The 18,166-nt window shown below is 44.3% G+C and overlaps 1 long non-coding RNA gene across 2 annotated transcripts in view; it reads right to left on the bottom strand.

Moving 5' to 3' along the window:
* Positions 1 to 1,367: 1,367 nt before the first annotated feature.
* LOC112551105 overlaps positions 1,368 to 18,166 on the bottom strand; it is a 41,077-nt gene continuing 24,278 nt past the window's right edge. For both annotated transcript variants that reach the window (XR_003095270.1, XR_003095271.1), the window contains exon 4: positions 1,368 to 3,698. This is a non-coding gene — a long non-coding RNA (uncharacterized LOC112551105). The remainder of the gene's footprint in view (positions 3,699 to 18,166) is intronic.

The following is an 18,166-nucleotide window of genomic DNA, read 5'->3' as shown; positions in this document are numbered from 1 at the left end:
GGCTAGGATCTGGAACCAACTTCCAAGGGAAGCGGTGCTGGCTCCTACCCTGGGGGTCTTTAAGAAGTGACTTGATGCCTACCTGGCTGGGGTCATTTGAGCCCAGTTTTATTCCTGCCCAGGCAGGGGGTCGGACTTGAAGATCTACAAGGTCCCTTCCGACCCGACTTCTATGATTCTATCAGGAAGTTCATGCGACTGCCCAACTGAAACTACTAAGATCACCCAAGTCAAACTATGGTAGAAGAAGCTGCTATTATTGAAAACAGAAGGAAAGAATGGGATAAGAGGCAGTCCCAGCTCCCTTTTGAAACTCCCCCTCCCCGACAGTGTCCTGGACTGTGCCCACTCAAGACCAAATGGTAAGGTGCACATTGGTGTTCAACGCTGATAAATGCAAGGTTCTCCACCTTGGGGGGAAAAAAACCCACCGCATCCTTATAGGCTCAGCAGTGCTATGTTGGCTAGCACTATGGAAGAAAGAGACTTGGGGGTCATCATTGACCACAAGATGAACATGAGCCTGCAATGCGATGCGGCAGCTAGTAAAGTGACCAAAACGCTGGCTTGCATCCATAGATGCTTCTCAAGCAAATCCCGGGATGTCATTCTCCCCCTGTACTCGGCCTTAGTGAGGCCGCAGCTGGAGTACTGTGTCCAGTTTTGGGCTCCACAATTCAAAAAGGATGTGGAGAAGCTTGAGAGAGTCCAGAGAAGAGCCACGCGCATGATCAGAGGTCAGGGAAGCAGACCCTACGATGACAGGCTGAGAGCCCTGGGGCTCTTTAGCCTGAAAAAGCGCAGGCTCAGGGGTGATCTGATGGCCACCTACAAGTTTATCAGGGGTGACCACCAGTATCTGGGGGAACGTTTGTTCACCAGAGCGCCCCAAGGGATGACGAGGTCAAATGGTCACAAACTACTTCAAGATCGTTTCAGGCTGGACATAAGGAAGAACTTCTTTACTGTCCGAGCCCCCAAGGTCTGGAACAGCCTGCCACCGGAGGTGGTTCAAGCACCTTCATTGAACACCTTCAAGATGAAACTGGATGCTTATCTTGCTGGGATCCTATGACCCCAGCTGACTTCCTGCCCTTTGGGCGGGGGGATGGACTCCATGATCTTCCGAGGTCCCTTCCAGCCCTGATGTCTATGAAATCTATGAAAGTCTTATGTATCAGTGTCCCTGCACTTAAAAGCTTGTTCGATGAGCTTTAGTTAAAGTGCTCCTACCGCCATTTTTAAGCATGGGGATGCTGATACACAAGACACTCCAGGCGCTTTAATCAGAGCGATTCTCAGAGCCACTCTAATTAAAGTGCACCTCTCCCTCCCCCTCCACTCCCAGACCATGTGTATGTGCCCAAGTCTAAATCAGATTCTGAAGATTGGTCTGAGCCCCAGCTTTGGTTTTAGATACTAATTTTGTATTTTTGAAAGCAGGAGCTGATCAGATCCAAAAGTGTGTTTTTGCAAAGAATAAGAACAAATCTGAAATTCAGATGTGGAGTCAGAGTCAAATTCTTTATCTTCTACCCAGATAGATCTAGCCATTGAGGGATGTCCAGGTGAGCCTCATACAAGCAACCATTCATTTCTGGGGCTAGTTCTGCTACAGCAAGTTTTGAAGACAAAGAAACATGTAGGAAGCGTGCAGTATTCCTACATGACTCAGGTCTTACCCAGGCTACTGCAATTAAACAGGGTCTGTTGAGTGAAGGACTGAGTCATCAGTGTCTGTCTGTGTCTGTCCTGGGCAGAAAGATGCCAAACAAAGAGCTTGTGTAAAAGGAAATATCATTCTGTCTGCATATTAAAAGGTTTCTCTATGCTACTTTGCCAGCCAATTTGGACAGCAGTAGTTTTCCGTTGTTTGGACATTTATCTAAACACAATAAAAGCCCTAAGGATTGGCAATGGGCCATTTGCGGTGCATCAAGACTGGGCTGGGAGAGCCCCATGCCACTGAGAAGAAATGTGCTTCCTGGCCTTGGTAGGCAGCTTATGTTCACGCTTGTGTCTCTCTCAAATGGAAAGATTGACTGCCACATGAAAAAGTGGGAAAGAAAGAGGACACTATGAAAGAGAGGAGGTAGGACCCATGACCTTTATGTGAACCTTTATGTGACCTTTATTGCTTCTATCATGGCTGAACACAATGTAGCCATTGTGTTCAGCTATGATAGAAGCAACTCACAGAGACTTCACTTCCAGTCCTAGATGGGGCTAAAGACATCCTAGACATCATGCCCTCACTTCCAGAAGTAGGTTTCACATGACCCTTTGTCCGCGTGTTTAAGCCTAATGTTCAATTGAGCAGTGTCAGTCTCCATTTTCAAAAACACATGCTAGATCCTCATTTCCAGCTAGGAACATAACGGGCAGGAAGATGCTGTGCACGTCACTGAAGGTCTCAGATGGGTGACTTACAGAAAAGTATCGGCACTCAGGACTTTAGGAAACTGTAAAGCTCCCCCAGTTACCTGCGTTCAGTAGCTGATTCAAAGACAGAGATGATCATCAAAGTAAAGTATTACTGGTAGAGATAGTTGGAAAAATGCAGAAAAACAGTTCATACCCAATTTTTGAAGGTTTCTTTAAAAATTTCTAATTTCCACTTCAAAATTATAATCACTGTTATTATTACTGGTGATGAGAACATAGTTAAATAGATAAGCTGGTAGATTGATTAATTGGTATTTAAAATACATATTAGGATACAGGGAAACAAATATATATTATAGGCGTCAGTTAACAGGCTCACTGTAGATATTTCCTAGCAGTTCTAAACTGAATAGTGTTTTGATGCCATTAAAAGTTCAGTGAAAATATTTAAATTATTAGCTTTATGAATCCATTGCTTGACACTGAGTCCAATTTCATGATCCAGGCATTAGTTGGCACAAGCTGGCAACAGGTTTGAGGTCTCGTGGTAGAGAAGACAAGATTTCAATTTTAGTTCTTCCATTGAGGCTCAACTTGGTCTTCACATAGACATGGACTTCTTCCTGGAAGCATGACACAGCCACCCTGGTATGGATGCAGGGAGTCCCAGATCTGTAGATTAATGCCACACAGACACTGTAGCAGCACTGAAGCATGTCAGCGGGCATTAAAGGAGTGCTGGATCCTTAGGATCTTCCACTCGGAAGGTGGTACATCACTGAAACAACAGGGGCTGGCATGGTTTTGAAGTGTCAGTGTGTAATTAGGGAGTCTTTAATCCACAGATTATCAGCTCCTCACTCTAAAGCCCCCATCTGTTGTGCACATTGAAAGCATTTTATCTCCGGGCCTGCTCACGCTCAGGCTCACAGGATTTCAGCTTCTCATAAGGCTTTTATTGTTCATGCAAAGTGGCCTGTGTGTATCTGCCAGTTGGTGGCAAGGCATTGGAACAGATTTGGGCTATCATTTTCACACTTGGGTGCTTAATGTTAGGCACTTAGAGTTGTATTTAGGCATATAATTAGTTAGTCTGAGTTGCAGAACCTCCCATGGAAGGTATAAAACATTTGCACTCGAAATAATCCAGATAGTTATAATCCACAGGTACTTCTTATCCATGAATCCCTGTTTCTGAATTACTCATTTCACCTCTGCTGGCTGGTGTTACTGTGTATGTGATTACATGCACAGGTGCTCACACATACATATGTAAACTGCATCTCTTCTAATCAACAGGGATTTATTTCTTCCTGGGGAAACAAAAAAGACAGGCAGTGTTTCCTTACCATGTAGCTATTCTCAGAGATTCTCCCCAGGGAGGCAAGTAAGATTGCATTTAAGGGCTTTACCAGAATCAAACAAAGTTTTTCCCAAGGACCCTGCAAATCAGCAAATTCCTCAGCACCTTCAAGACATGCTCCACAACTTACTGTGTGAGCCGTGAACTAGACCAGTGCGTCTCAACTTTTTTCGTACCAGAACCCATTTGCTAAGATTGATGTCTTGTCTTGATCCACGCCCCATGGGCCATGCTGGGGCCCCTCACTCTCAACCTACAGTTCGCTGCCCCCACCCCTCCAGCCCGGCCAGAGGGGGCCCCCAGCTGCCCCCATCCCACCCCTGAGCAGCAAGTGTGGGCCCCTGCATGTATGGGCACTAGCCCTGTACCGCTGGCCCAGGCATGCAGCTCCCCTCTGCAAAGGACTATCCCCCACCCCTCCACACACACACACACACACCAGCCTCCGGACAGTCCTCTGGACCTCCAACCCCCATTCCCCATGCACTTATCTGCATCCAGCAGCTGGGGCTGCTGCCACATGTGCAGATGCCTGCGGCCTCCAATTGTCCCAGGCAGCCTCTTGCAGGCTGGAAGGCTGCCAGCCTGCAAGGGGAAGCCTGCTCTTTCGCACATTTTTCTGGGACTCGCTTGCGACTCTTTCATATATTCTTTCAACCCACTTTTGGGTCTCGACGCACCAACTGAGAAACACTGAGCTAGACCACTCCTGCAGGGGAAGTTGAAATTGCTTTTCCATCTCCTTTGACTGTTTCAACAAAGCTCAGCACACTGGATTCTGCCTTCATAAAATGATGTAATCAGGGCTTATATCCAGCCATATGGCTATACTTACATTTCCAATACAACCAGTTAACCAGGAAAAGAAAGAGGTCAAATTCTAAATGAATAATCAGAGACATTTCCTTCATGGAACCTTAAATACTCAGAGAAATTTCGCTTTTAAATTTACAAGTACCCAAAAGACTCTAGAGACATCTATTTTTTTTCCTCTGATCAACATCTATTTTTTTACCTCCGATCAACAGTTCAAGCCTTACACCTTTTTCAGGAGTAATATAATGTTGTTATCACTTAATCCATGCTCACTAAGGGTAGAAAAATAATTTATAAATAATAGTTTGGTTGACACATTTTATTACTGTTACAGTTAATAAGCTTTCCAAACACAGATGTCTTCATTATTCAAAATTACCATGACTTTCTCCAGCAAATATCTCTTGGTTGGAGAAATATCTCTTGGTTCATCAACCGTTCATTATAAATATTTGAAAACCACAATTTGTGTGACATGTAGGTTACCTACGTACGTTTCATGGATTTATTTCCGTTTTATGATTGAAAATATATCAATGAACCAATAACAGCACAAAGTTCACAGCGTGTATCAGAGGGTTGCATTAAACAGTGTGCAGCTAAAAATTCACACCAGTATCAGCTCTAAACTATAGTTGGGGTTTTTTTGTATTTGAGCAGATAGGTTTATAATTCACTGAATATCTACACTGGTAAAGTTTGTTCTCCTGAATATTTAGGGAAACACAAAATGAGCAGGAATAAAATCCAAACAAATGTCTTAACGTAGGAATAAATATTTATAATAAAAAATGAGCAGCATTTAGCAAGCTCTATTGAATATGAGGTGGGTTTGGTAGATTCTGGCCACTGCCCAATGGACTAGCATCAATTTAAGAAGTAATCATCAATTGTTGCACCTGACAGCCAGGGACTGAATGAATAATGCACATATCCCTGGCCTATAGGCAGCCTTGAGATGTTAAGGGTAAAGTACATTGCTGGGATACCGTGCAGAGGAAGCTTACTCTACAAGTGCCTATGCTGTATTAATTCTGAGGACTGGAACCTACCCGGAGCTCTTGCACCCAGCATGAACATTAAATCCACAAGCACATACGTGCATTTGCCAGTGTTTGATACTCAAAGTACTCTAAGAGCTCTGTACAAAACAAGGTGACTTGCAGAAGAAATCTATGTGGCTGCAAAAATGATTGCCTTGCTTCATCCGGTTTCCTTTGGACCCACAAAGCAGAGTTGCTGAGTTATTGCATTCTTTTTTGATGTCTTACACAAAATCATATTATTAAGTCCAGAGCCACAGCTGACTGTTCTCTGCTCCCGGGTTTGCATTTCATGGTCACCACAGCAACTGCCACAAACAGTCTTGTTAACCTCTGAGAGCACCCTGTTCATAATCTTAATAATCCACCCTCTCCAGATGGAAGAGGAGTTTTCTTTCACAAAACAAATAGCTTCTTCCATGAGATATGGATGAGACCATTCAAATTGTCTTTGTGCACTGATTTTTCAGGTGCAATGAAGCTGAAGGAAGGAAGAAACTTAAACAGTGAAATAAGGTATTGTCTACACGGTCTACATTGCAGTATAGTCTAAGAATTTAAACCAGTTTAATTATACCAGTATCAACCCTCACGTGAACACACTCACAAATGAGTATATGTACCTCTGTAACTATATTGGCATAAGTGGCTAAAATCCCTGCGTACAAAAGACCTAATTTATATCATGTCTGATGTCACCTGCATCACAAAGCTACATAATTTTTACTGATGGTGTATTCAGTGGGTTTACAAAACAAATAATATTGATGTTAGACCAGATTCTGAACTCTCTAGACGAGCTGCAACAGTATTTAAATCAATGGACTTACCCTTCCTGGCGTCCATTGGAGTAACTGAATACAAATCTAATCCTAAGCATGAAAGAAGCCAGGACAAGGTGGCACCTTAGAGACTAATGGGTTCAGAGAAGCATAAACTTTTGTAGGCAGCCGTGTTGAACCAATGGTGCAGCAGACATACACTGCATGCCAGCTAATTTATATCTTTCCCACAGTAAAAGGCCTGAACCAGACACTTGGATTACAACATCACCAAAGTTCTTCTCCGGGTTTTGGAGGATTTTTTGCTGATTTATTTTTTTTGGATGGGGTGGGGGAATGGAACTGTAATATCTCTAGGTTTTCTTCTGTTCGGAGACATTAAAACCACCAGTTTACTCACTGTTTCAGTGATTATTTTGTGGTTTTCTGCTTTATTTTAAGCCTTTACAACACACTTTGAACTATCCTTTACCCATCCAAAAGTGATCCTCTAGGAATCCTGTAACTGTGCCTGAATTTTCAAGGTCTCCCCTCTGCCGGATATACAATACAGCACTAAAGGGGGCACCAATATGAGCCCCATAGTGTGCCAACCCTGCAGCCCCAGAAACTGGTACGAGAAGCAAGGGGGAGTTCCCACTTTCATGTAGAAAATCATAGGGGTTGGGGTCACAAGCCAAAGGGAGGGAACAGGTAAAAAAGTAAGGAAACATTAACACTGTGGTAACATACACTCAGCACCTTAATTTCCACCTCATTTTAATGTCCATGAAGTGTCCCCAAACAAGCCTTTAGTCCCAAGAGCTCTCAAACATCAGTCTGCAGCTGCCTCCAACTCTGAGTCCAGCTCTTTCAGCCCACAGTCCTGGCTAACTGAGCCAGTGAGATCTCCAGCTGCACTGTCATTCCTATGCGTAGGGCTGGCCAGGTTCTCTGTGCACACTGCTGTCTCTTCCACTTACTCCAGCCTCAAGCGTCCTCCTCTTTTTTCCCTTGCCCCCTAACCCCTGGATGTTTCTGTAGTCCAAATGAACCATCAACACAGCACTGAAGACTGCGCCCTGGTTTCTCCTGCTGTTACACATGTTATAGTCACATTACAATAGCTTATTTACTAGTTGAAAGAATCTGAGGTTTATATGAAACTTTTTTGAAGCATGCATATCACATGTCAAAAAATTAGTTATTTCCCTTATTGACCCCCAGTTTATTTAGGTATATGAACAGTCTCATTGATGTCAATGGCAATGCCACATGCAGCGGTTATTGGCTTTGGTTTTGCAAGACTTGCAAATCTCACCAGAGCTGCACATCTGCTCATGACTTCCTAATGCCTTTGTTGGCTCATGTCTGAGCAATCTATTTCTCGCATAAATAAAGAGCAAAATCACTCAGTAATGACCATGTGATAAGGCTCCATCTACTTTTATTTGTTTATAATATCCCTAATTAGGTGATGTGCTGGGAGGCCCATTCCAGAAATGGGTGGGTTTTGTTTCCATGAGCCTTTCAGTCTTAGATTAGCACAGAACTTCAAAAGTATTTACACTAAGCAAAATGCATACACAAAAGCCATGATGTTGATGGCTTGCAATGCTCTGCAGGAGCATAAAGAGGCTTGAGAATAACCTTTGAAGAGATATACAGAAGGTCTGAAAGCAGAAAGCACCACCCTTCAAGGTCCCACTGATGCTGCAAAAATATATTCAGTATTTTATCTTGAAGCCTCCCTTGCACATGTTGAAGTAGGATGAGGGAGCATATGACACTGGGAGGTCCCACTGATGCTGCAAAGATATAAAACTGATGCTCAGCTTTTTCCAGCTTGGACACCTAAAGCTAGGCACATAAAATCCCATTAAAATACCTAAATAAAGTTGGATTTTTCAGGAGTACTGAAACATATGCACACCACTCCCACTGAAATCAGCACGCCTGCGGGTATTCAGCGCCTAAGAGACTCAGGCCATATTTATGTAGGGGTCTAAACAGACATTTAAGAATCTGTTTGTAGACACCTCTTGGCTAAAGGTGCCATTGATTATTTAAATCTTTTAAATCTCCTGCAGTACTCACATAAGCATCATTTAAAGCATGGACTCTCATGGATGGCAGTAAGCTTACTTAGAGGTTTAAACACAGCCTAGAACATTTTCAGGATTGAGGCTAGTTTCTTACAACTGTCTGAATCAGTATATCCCCAGGGTGCCCTCACCATATTCCCATTCCCAATATCTTTTTGGTTTTCAATGGACTCCCTTGTCCCCACCCCTCTAATCTAGCTGTACACAACTACCACCTCTACCTCTGGAGGCCTATTTGTTGCTGGGGCACTGCAGAACTAATTGGACCTCTTAGACCGCCTTTCCTAATCAGGAGAAGAATGCAAAGTGCTATGAGTTCCTCAGATGGATAACACAACTGAAGTGTAAAATATTGCAGTGCAAAGTTCTGGATACAAATAAGCTGCAGCCATGAACAATAGGAAATATAGAAAAAAGGCATCATCATTGAACACAGTTTTGATACAATCCTACAGGCGTTTCAAACAGACCAAAAAATGGTTGCTTATGTGAGATAACATTCATAGGCCCCTGAGAAATTATGAGTTCCAAGACTAAAGTTCAGAAAGATTTCCTTCTAAATCTTCTCATCCAGAACCAACACGCTCTTTCAGACAACACTGTTGTTTTTAGACATAGCTGGAGAGCATCGCTGTTATGCTTTCTTTATCACTTTGTCGAATGGAGATTTAGTGCAGGAGATAAGAAGCCTTTGGGACATTTTGATTAAGCTCTTAGGAATGGCAATATGCACCAAATATTTATATTAAAATAACAACTACCTACAATAGTTAGATAGCTTGGATTCCTGTGTATATGAGGCAGGGAACCTTAATGTTGCTGGCTCTCAAAAATTCCTCTTTAAGTCCAAGGTTAATAGGCTGGAATTGCTGCAGTTGCTTGATTGATACAGGCTGTGAAAAAGAATTCAGACATTCTAGCTTGGCACAAAAGCAAGCGTCTGTTCTGCATTCTCCTGCATTCTGAATATAGTTCATGACAATGTCCTAAGCTCACCGTAGCATCCCCTGCCTGGCAGGGGAGCTGTCCTAGAACTGGATAAAGGATTTGAACACTTTAATCACTGGTTATATAGCTCTAAGACATGTGAGAGCATCCTCACAAGCACTCACACCAAGAAATAGTGGAAAGAAAAACATAATCAGACAGTAAGCCCCAATTAAAAAGAAATCATCTGTGCATTATCTCTGAGGATTTGTATGTCTAGGTTCTTGAAACTTTTACTCAGCTCGTGGCCAGACAAATTTGAAACACAAGTTAATGGATTTTCATATGAGTAAGGACTTCAGGGCTGGTATGTCTGTATCTGTCCCTGCTTACTACAGGGAAGGGCCTGCAACAACTGGTCAAATAAGGAAGTAAGAAGAATTTTAGCTGCATGTGGATCTGCATTTATCAGCCAGGGCTTCAGAATCATAGGGGTATTTTGCTCATGAATTGTGAATTTTAGAGAACAGTAGGCACATCTACACATTCATTAATGTGCCTTAGATACTATGCATTTAGTTAGTCCTTTATTAAGGAGGTAGTAAACTAAATGCACAGTACCTAAAGTTGCTGCACATTAGCACTGAAGGGTTTTTAAACCTGAAAGCTTGCTATGAAAAAGATTTTCAACTATTTAAGTTGGTCTAATAAAAGATATCATATTCACCCAAAGAACCTTGTCTGCCTATGTCCTGAGACCACCACGGCTACAACCTACACCCCAGTTAATTAGTGACGCTTACTGCACATTCACCTAATAACACTGCACAGCAGGCTATTAACAGTTTGTGCTATGACGCTCTACTGTGCAGTGTTATTAGGCCAATGTGCAGTAAGCATCTCACGTAGATGCACCCAGTGTGTCTCATAGGATATAAGACCACGCTGTAAATAAGGATGTGCCAGATCTGCAGCTGGGGTGTGGATCCATTCCAAACTCAGAGAGGCGTTCAAGGATGTAGATAACTGTGGGTCTTCTGGAGGAAAGTCAAATCTACCAACTTTTATATCAGGAGTTGAGAACATCCCAAATCCTAGACCCAAAATATCTCAAAGCAACTCCTATATTTTGAAAGTCTCATATCCAACAGCCTGCAAGAAGTCCATAACAGGCCAAAACCCTAATTCAGAACCCCTTAGGTTTGAGTCTGGATTCAAACCCCACCAGATAGGGCTTGTCTCTTTTTTTTTCTAGATCCCATACACATGAGAATGCATAGGGCAGCGGTACTCAGCATGATGGAATTTTGTGGTGTTCCTCACAATCCATTATTATGTGGGCCAGGTTTGTGGCTTGATGAGCTGGTTTCTTTCCCTGCGCTATAGTCTGCAATTGATGTTATACTTGTAATCCATTGGTTTAGGGATAAAAGCAGATGTGATGACAGAATTTAGCAAAAATCTATGAAGATTCCCTTCAATTTGAGAGGAAGGAGGGAATGAGTCATGCAGCTTCATAAAAAAGCATGCATGTTGTTCTATGGTAGGAGAACATTTTGATACTGCAGAAGTACAGCACGCCTTATACAAACCAAAATGACCGTGCCTAATGTCACAGACAGCCTGATTCGCCACTTCCTTACATTTTGTACAGTGTTTACACCTGGGTATAATGTTATCAGTCTGGTGTGAGAGAACGTTTCACTTATTTTGTACTGATGTGTAAAAAATGGTGAATCCAGCAGCCACGAAGCACACCAGCTTGCTTGGGTGGAGAGGAGAACACACACAGAGTGTGTCTGGTTCTAGCATGTGGCATATGCTCTCTCATCCTACTCCAACACGTGCAAGGAAGGCTTCAAGATAAAACACTGGATATTTTCTTAGTGATCCTCAAGTGGAAACTGCAGTCACAAAAACATGACTGACAACTCAGCTGAACAGACTGGTGGAGAGCAAACAGACACACAGACAAAAATACAACTGCACCCCTTTTTGGCTTCAAAGAGAAAAGCCGGTAGAAACATTAATATGGGATTTTAGGAGTATGACTCTATCCTGCTTTTTTCATGATTCATTGTATGGATGTTCTTATCAAACACAAAGGGATAGGTCTTCAGTCACTATACACAGCAGCTGGAACAGGCGAATGAGGATTTCCCTGGCATATGGGATTCCCCTGGGTGGCAGAAAGCTGGCATAGCCTGCTTTTCCACCTGCTCCCCTGCATATTGTGGACTAGAAACTGAATTCAATTAACCTAGAGGAAAACTGGAATAATAACAGTATTCAATTCAATGGTGCCTGCTAGTCAAATGCAGTTGAGATGGAAATCTGGTCTTGCGACAGGGCTTTGGTGGGGAATAGAAGAAGAAATTGAGTAACAGCGTCCTTCCACAAGAACGAAAAAGATTCTGGGCAGGGTGTGCTCAGACTATGGGATTCGGCAGTCAAGACTTCGCAGGCTGGATGGATGACAGTTCACTCCCTTCCAGTACCCATTTGGCAGGTAGTACAGGGGTATGGTTGTCTTTGGCCTAATTTGAATGTCTCTGCTGAAGGGGGCCCACTGATCATTTATGTTTTGACAACTGTTCCAGTGAGCAAGTCAAAGGAAAAAGGCAGTGGGAAATGAATGCAGACTGAACAAGAACATTAACACTAATGTAACGGGGGCAGACAACATAGGCGTACTGCTCGTTGTAACTGGATCAAGCAGGGGGGCTCTGTTTTTGCTGCTTACTTTGCCTTTCATGCTTTTCTTCCCGTATTGAGCGGTGTAATACCCAGAGAGCTCCCATGAGGCCCAGATACCTTGAGCTCATTCTTTTCTCCCTTGTCTCCTTTCTCACTGCTTCCCAAAGCCTAGCTGCCTTGCTTGACTGATGAAGTCAGACAGCTTTCATTTGCTGACATAATTAGGAGCCTGTGACTGTTTCTGTAGTTTTAGATTCCTGGCTCACTTTTACACTACCATATCTCTACTGGGCCAGATTTTGACCTCACCTTCACACATCTAAGTCTAAAACAACCCCTTGGAAAGAAATAACCCCAATGGATGGAATTAATCTAGATTTACACTAGAGAAAGGGAGAACAGACTCTTGCTTTATTAATTCAGGCTCTTTTACCAAGTAAAATGAAATAAGATTGATCAAAATCTCACTCCAAAAGCAGCAGAGCTGAAGCTGCCACTCTCCTATCAAGATTTCATTCTTATGATATCTTTTCCTGACAGTAGGTAGCAAAGAAGCAGAATGGCAGTGAAACCAAGTAGTAAGGCTCAGAGCAATGTGTTTTGAGATTCAACCCCATTAGTGCTGCCAGTATCCCCTTCCACCACACCTTCATCAAAAGAAAAGCAGGCTGTGGAAGGAAGGCCTTGCTAAGAAACCATTTGGAAATGATAATATGCAAATAAATTTATCGCTGTCTGATCCAATTAAATCCAATACTTCCGCTTTAGTTCTCCCTCTATCCTGAAAACAAAATCAAAACAAATGTTTCTGTCAGCCTCCAGAACCATTACCTCTGAGAGATAAAAATCCTGTCTAATAAACACGATAAAGCTATCTTTGTCCCACTGCCTCAAGAGGAATGAGTCAATCTCAACCACTCCACTACTTCGTTAGCAAATGTAAGACCTAGGACGGTATCTGACATAGGTGTATTCCTACCCTCCACGCATCTCTTAACATGTTTTCTGAGAGACACATAAGGAATACACTTAGAAAACCGTAAAAAATAGTTACAACCACAATAGTAAATGATTTAGTCATACTGTTTCAAAGTCCTCTGAGATTCGCCAGTATTGGTCTTTCTCTTAATCATAAAATCATAGAAAATAAGGGTTGGAAGGGACCTCAGGAAGCCATCTAGTCCAACCCCTGCTCAAAGCAGGACCAGCCCCAACTAGATCATCCCAGCCATGGCTTTATCAAACTGGGCCTTAAAAACCTTCAAGGATGGAGATTCCACCATCTCTCTAGGTAACTTGTTTCTGTGGTTCACCCTCCTGGCGAGAATTTTTTTCCTAATATTCAAACTAAACCTCCCTTGCTGCAACTTGAAACCACTGCTCCTTGTTCTGTCATCTGTCACCACTAAGAACAGTCCAGCTCCATCCTCTTTGGAACCACCCTTCAGGTAGTTGAAGGCTGCTATTAAATCCCCTCTGTCTTCTCTTCTCCAGACTAAATAAGCCCAGTTCCCTCTGTGACAGATGAAATTATGTCTGTGTGATGCAGGTGCTTGCTGAAGGCCCTATGAAGATTAGACCAAGTGTTTTTCTATATTTGTTTAGATATTAAGCTGTATGTTGTTGCTAAATGCCTAATTAAAGTTGAAGATGTAGTGAGGCCTTGTATATAGTAAGGCCTAGTAAATTTAGCAAAGCCTTGAAGTAGTAAGGCCTTGTGGCGTAGTTAAAATTACCTTATCAAAGGAATGCAAGGCTTATACTGCTATTGGTCAGTGTAAGGACAGTTGAAGTAAAAGGAATCTGAGTGGTCATTCGTTATCAGTATCATTCAGAAGCTTTAAATTAGCTGGAATATCTGGAAACCATTCAGAAGGAAGATACACCTCTGGAAAAAGGATTAGTTAGCTGTTGCCTGGATCAGTGGGCCCATGGACCTCGAGGAGCCCAGGGACTGCATTCCAGGGTCCTTCCCAGTACCCCTTCGGACAGTGTTGTTGGGACGCCTGACTTCGCTGAACTTTGTGGAAAGAGAAGCTTGCTGTGTATCAGGCAACAGAGGGGACTGCCGATAAGTTGCCGACGCGAATTGCTTTTGTCTGTCATTGTTTGTCTTGTTACTACACGTAGTTGTGTTTTTGTTAAGTCAATAAACCTTTCTTACCTTTCTACCCCCGACCATACTCTCAATCCCGAACCCTCCGCAGGCGGCTGGGACACCCTCAGCCTCTCCTCAAAAGTCATGTGCCCCAGTCCCTGAACCATTTCCATTGCTCTCCGCTGTATTCTGTCCAGCTTATCCACATCTTTTCTGTAGTGGGGGCCCCAAAACTGGACACAGGACTCCAGATGTGGCCTCACTGTGCAGAACAGAGCAGAATAATCACTTCCCTTAATCTGCTGGCAATACTCCTATTAATGCAGTTCAGTATGCTGTTATCCTTCTATGGCAACAAGGGCAAACTGTTGGCTCATCTTCAGCTTATTGTTCACTGTAACCCCCAGGTCCCTTTAGCAGAGCTGCTGCCCAGCCAGTCAGTCCCCAGCCTGTACCAGTACATGGGATTGTTCTGTGCAGGACTTTGCACATGTCCTTGTTGAAACTCATGAGATTTCTTTTGGCCCAATCCTCCAATTTGTCTAGGTCACTCTGAATCCTAGCCCTACCCTCCAGCATATCTACTACTCCCCGCAGCTTGGTGTCACCTGCAGACTTGCTGAGGGTGCACTCTGTGCCATCTTCCAGGTCACTGATGAAGATATTGAACAAAACCTGCTCCAGGACCGACCCCAGGGCACTCCACTTGATACTGGCGGCCAACTAGACTTCAAGCCATTGATTACTACCCTCTGAGCCCAATGCTCCAACCAGTTTTCTATCCACCTTACAGTCCATTTATCCAGCCCACACTTCCTTAGCTTGCCTGCTAGAATGCTGTGGGAGACTGTATCAAAAGACTTGCTAAAATCAAGGTACACCACAGCTACTGGTTGACCCGCATCCGCAGAACCAGTCATCTCATAATAGAAAGCAATCAGGTTGGTCAGGCATGACTTATCCTCGGTGAATCCATGCTGACTGCTCCTAATCATCTTCTCCTCCAAGTGCTTAGAAATGGATTCCTTGAGGACCTGCCCCATGATTTTTCCAGTAACTGAGGTGAGGTTGACTGGTCTGTAGTTCCCTGAATCCTCCTTCTTCCCTTCTTTAAACATGGATACTATATTTGCCCTTTTCTAATCATCCAGGACCTCCCCTGACTGCCATGAGTTTTCAAAGATAATGGCCAGTGGCTCTGCAATCACATGAGCTAGCTCCCTCAGCACTCTTGGATGCATCCAGCCCCATGGGCTTGTACACATCCAGCTTTTCTAAATCGTCCCTAACCTGTTTTCATCACTGAGGGCTGCTCACCTCCTCCCCAACCTGTGCTGCCAGGCACAGTAGTTTGGGAGCTGACCTTGCCTGTGAAGACTGAGGTGAAGACGACATTGAGTACTTCAGCATTTTCCTCATCATCTGTCATGAGGTTGTGTCCCCCATTCAGTAAAAGACCCACACTTTCCCTTTCCTTCTTCTTGTTACTATCATACTTGTAGAAACCCTTCTTGTTACCCTTCACATTCCTTGCTAGCTGCAACTCCAATTGCTGACTTCATCCCTGCATGCCCAAGCAATGCTCTTATACTCCTACCTAGTTGTTTGTCCAATCTTCCACTTCTTGTCACCTTCCTTTTGTGTTTAAGCTCACTGAAGAGTTCTCTGTTAAGCCTACCTGGTCGCTTGCCATATTTGATAGTCTTCCTGCACACGGGGATGTTTTGTTCCTAAATCCTCAGTAAGTCTTCTTTAAAATACAACCAGCTTTCCTGGACTCCCCTTTTTGGCCTCCCAGGGGATCCTACCCATCAGTTCCCTGAGGGAGTCAAAGTCTGCTTTTCTAAAGTCCTGGGGCCATACTCTGCTGCTCTCCATCCTTCCTTTCCTCAGAATCCTAAACTCAATCATCTCATGGTCACTGCTGCCCAAGTTGCCATCCACTGCTACATTCCCCACCAATTCTTCCCTGTTGGGAACTGGGGGGCAGCAGGTCAAGAACAGCATGCCCCCCGATTGGTCTCTCCGACACTTGCACCAGGAAGTTGTCCCCAATGCTCTCCAAAAACTTCCGGGATTTTCTGCGCACTGCTGTATTGCTCTCCCAGCAGATGTCAGGGTGATTGATGTCTCTCATGAGAACCAGGGCCTGTGATCCGGAGACTTCAGCTAGTTGTCTGAAGAAAGCCTCATCTACCTCATCCTCCTGGTCTGGTGGTCTAGAGCACCCACCCACCACAACATCACCCTTGTTGCTCTCGCCTCTGACCTGAATCCAGGAACTTTCAACAGTCCCATGTCCAGTTTCATACGAGAGCTCTGAGCAATCAAACCACTCTTTACATACAGCACAATTCTTCCTCCTCTTCTCCCCTGCCTGTCCTTCCTGAACAGTGTGTACCCATCCATGACAGTGCTCCAGTCATGTGAGCTCCCACCAAGTCTCTGTTACTCCAATCATGTCATAGCTCCCTGACTGTACGAGGACTTCCAATGCTTCCTGCTTGTTTTCCAGGCTCTGTGCATTCATGTACAGACATCAGAGGAAAGTAGCCAATTGCCCTACTGTCTCAGGAACAATGAGAAGGCTTCCCCTGTTGCCCCCTCCTGCTTGTGCTTCCTCTTGGTCCCCAGCTTCCCCACTTACCTCAGGGCTTTGTTCTCCACCCTCCGGCAAACTTATTTTAAAGCCTTCTTCACCAGGTTAGTGAGCCTGTCTGCAAATATGCTCTTCCCCCTCTTCACCAGGTGGATCCTGTCTCTTCCTAGCAATCCTTCTTCTTGGAACAACATGCCATGGTCAAAGAAGCTGAATCTCTGCTGGCAACAGCACCTGTGCAGCCATTCATTGACGTGTAGGATGTGTCCGCTCCTGCCAGGGCCCTTCTTTTTGATCAGAAAGATTGAAGAGAATACCACCTGTCTCCTTCACCCTTGCACCCAGAGTCCTGTAGCCACTCTTGATCTGCTCAGGGTCATCCCTGGCATTATCATTGGTGTCCACATGGATGAGCAGCATGGGATAGTAGTCAGAGGGCCGGACAGGTCACAGTAACCCTTCCATGACACCTTGGATCCAGGCTCCAGCCATGCAGCAGATCTCGCAGGACAATAGGTCAGGCTAGGAGATGGATACCTCCATTCCCCACAAAAGGGATTCTCCAACCACCACCACCCATCACTTCCTTTTCGTGGCAGTGGTCTGGATCCTCCCCACCTTGGGGATTCCTGGCCTGGCCTCTTCCATCACTGGAATGCTCTTCTCCTTCTCTGTTGCTAGTACTCCATATCTGTTCTCCAGGCAAACCACTGTACATGGGGATGATGACTTCTTCTTGCTGCCAGAAGATACAAGCTTCCAGTTTCCAGGGAGTCCATGCCCTCTTCCTTTTCTAGGACCACCTCTGGCAGTCCTTCCTCCACAGTCCTAGAAGTTTCCTCTAGCATGAAATCGATGAAGTCCTCATGGCGGAGGATGCTTCAGAGCCTTGCTACCTCCTCCTGTATCTCTCTTGCCCTCTCCCTGAGGGGCACCACCAGAAGGCACCTCCCATATTGCAGGCACTCCCCCACCTGGCTGACACTGGAAGAAATCTGCAAGCGACAGTCTGCACAGCACCAAACCAGGACCTAGGTGGAAGCCTCAATGGTGTGTGGTCCTGTCTAGACAGACCCCTCACAGGTGGAAGCAGAGGAAGAGCTGGAAGTGGCAGTGGCTCTGGTATTGCAACATCCTCCAGATATGCCTCCAGGTCTTCTAATCTGCTGCCTCTCACTTCGTGCCTATCTTTCCAAGCAGACCTTCCCTAGCAAAGGTGACCAGTTCAGTCTTCTTTAAAACTGCCTATAACGATTTTTTTTTTAACTATAAAAACCACTGGCTCACATGAAGACACGCAAAGATAAAATCAACCCCCTGTTAAATCTCTAAGGGAGACTGTAAGTGAATTAACTGAAGTGAAAAGTTCCAG

This window comes from Alligator sinensis, unplaced genomic scaffold, assembly GCF_000455745.1.
Source record: "Alligator sinensis unplaced genomic scaffold, ASM45574v1 scaffold360_1, whole genome shotgun sequence".
Taxonomy (NCBI): Eukaryota; Metazoa; Chordata; order Crocodylia; family Alligatoridae; genus Alligator; species Alligator sinensis.
The sequence above is the reverse complement of the archived record's forward strand: the minus strand, read 5'-3'. Positions and strand labels throughout refer to the sequence as shown.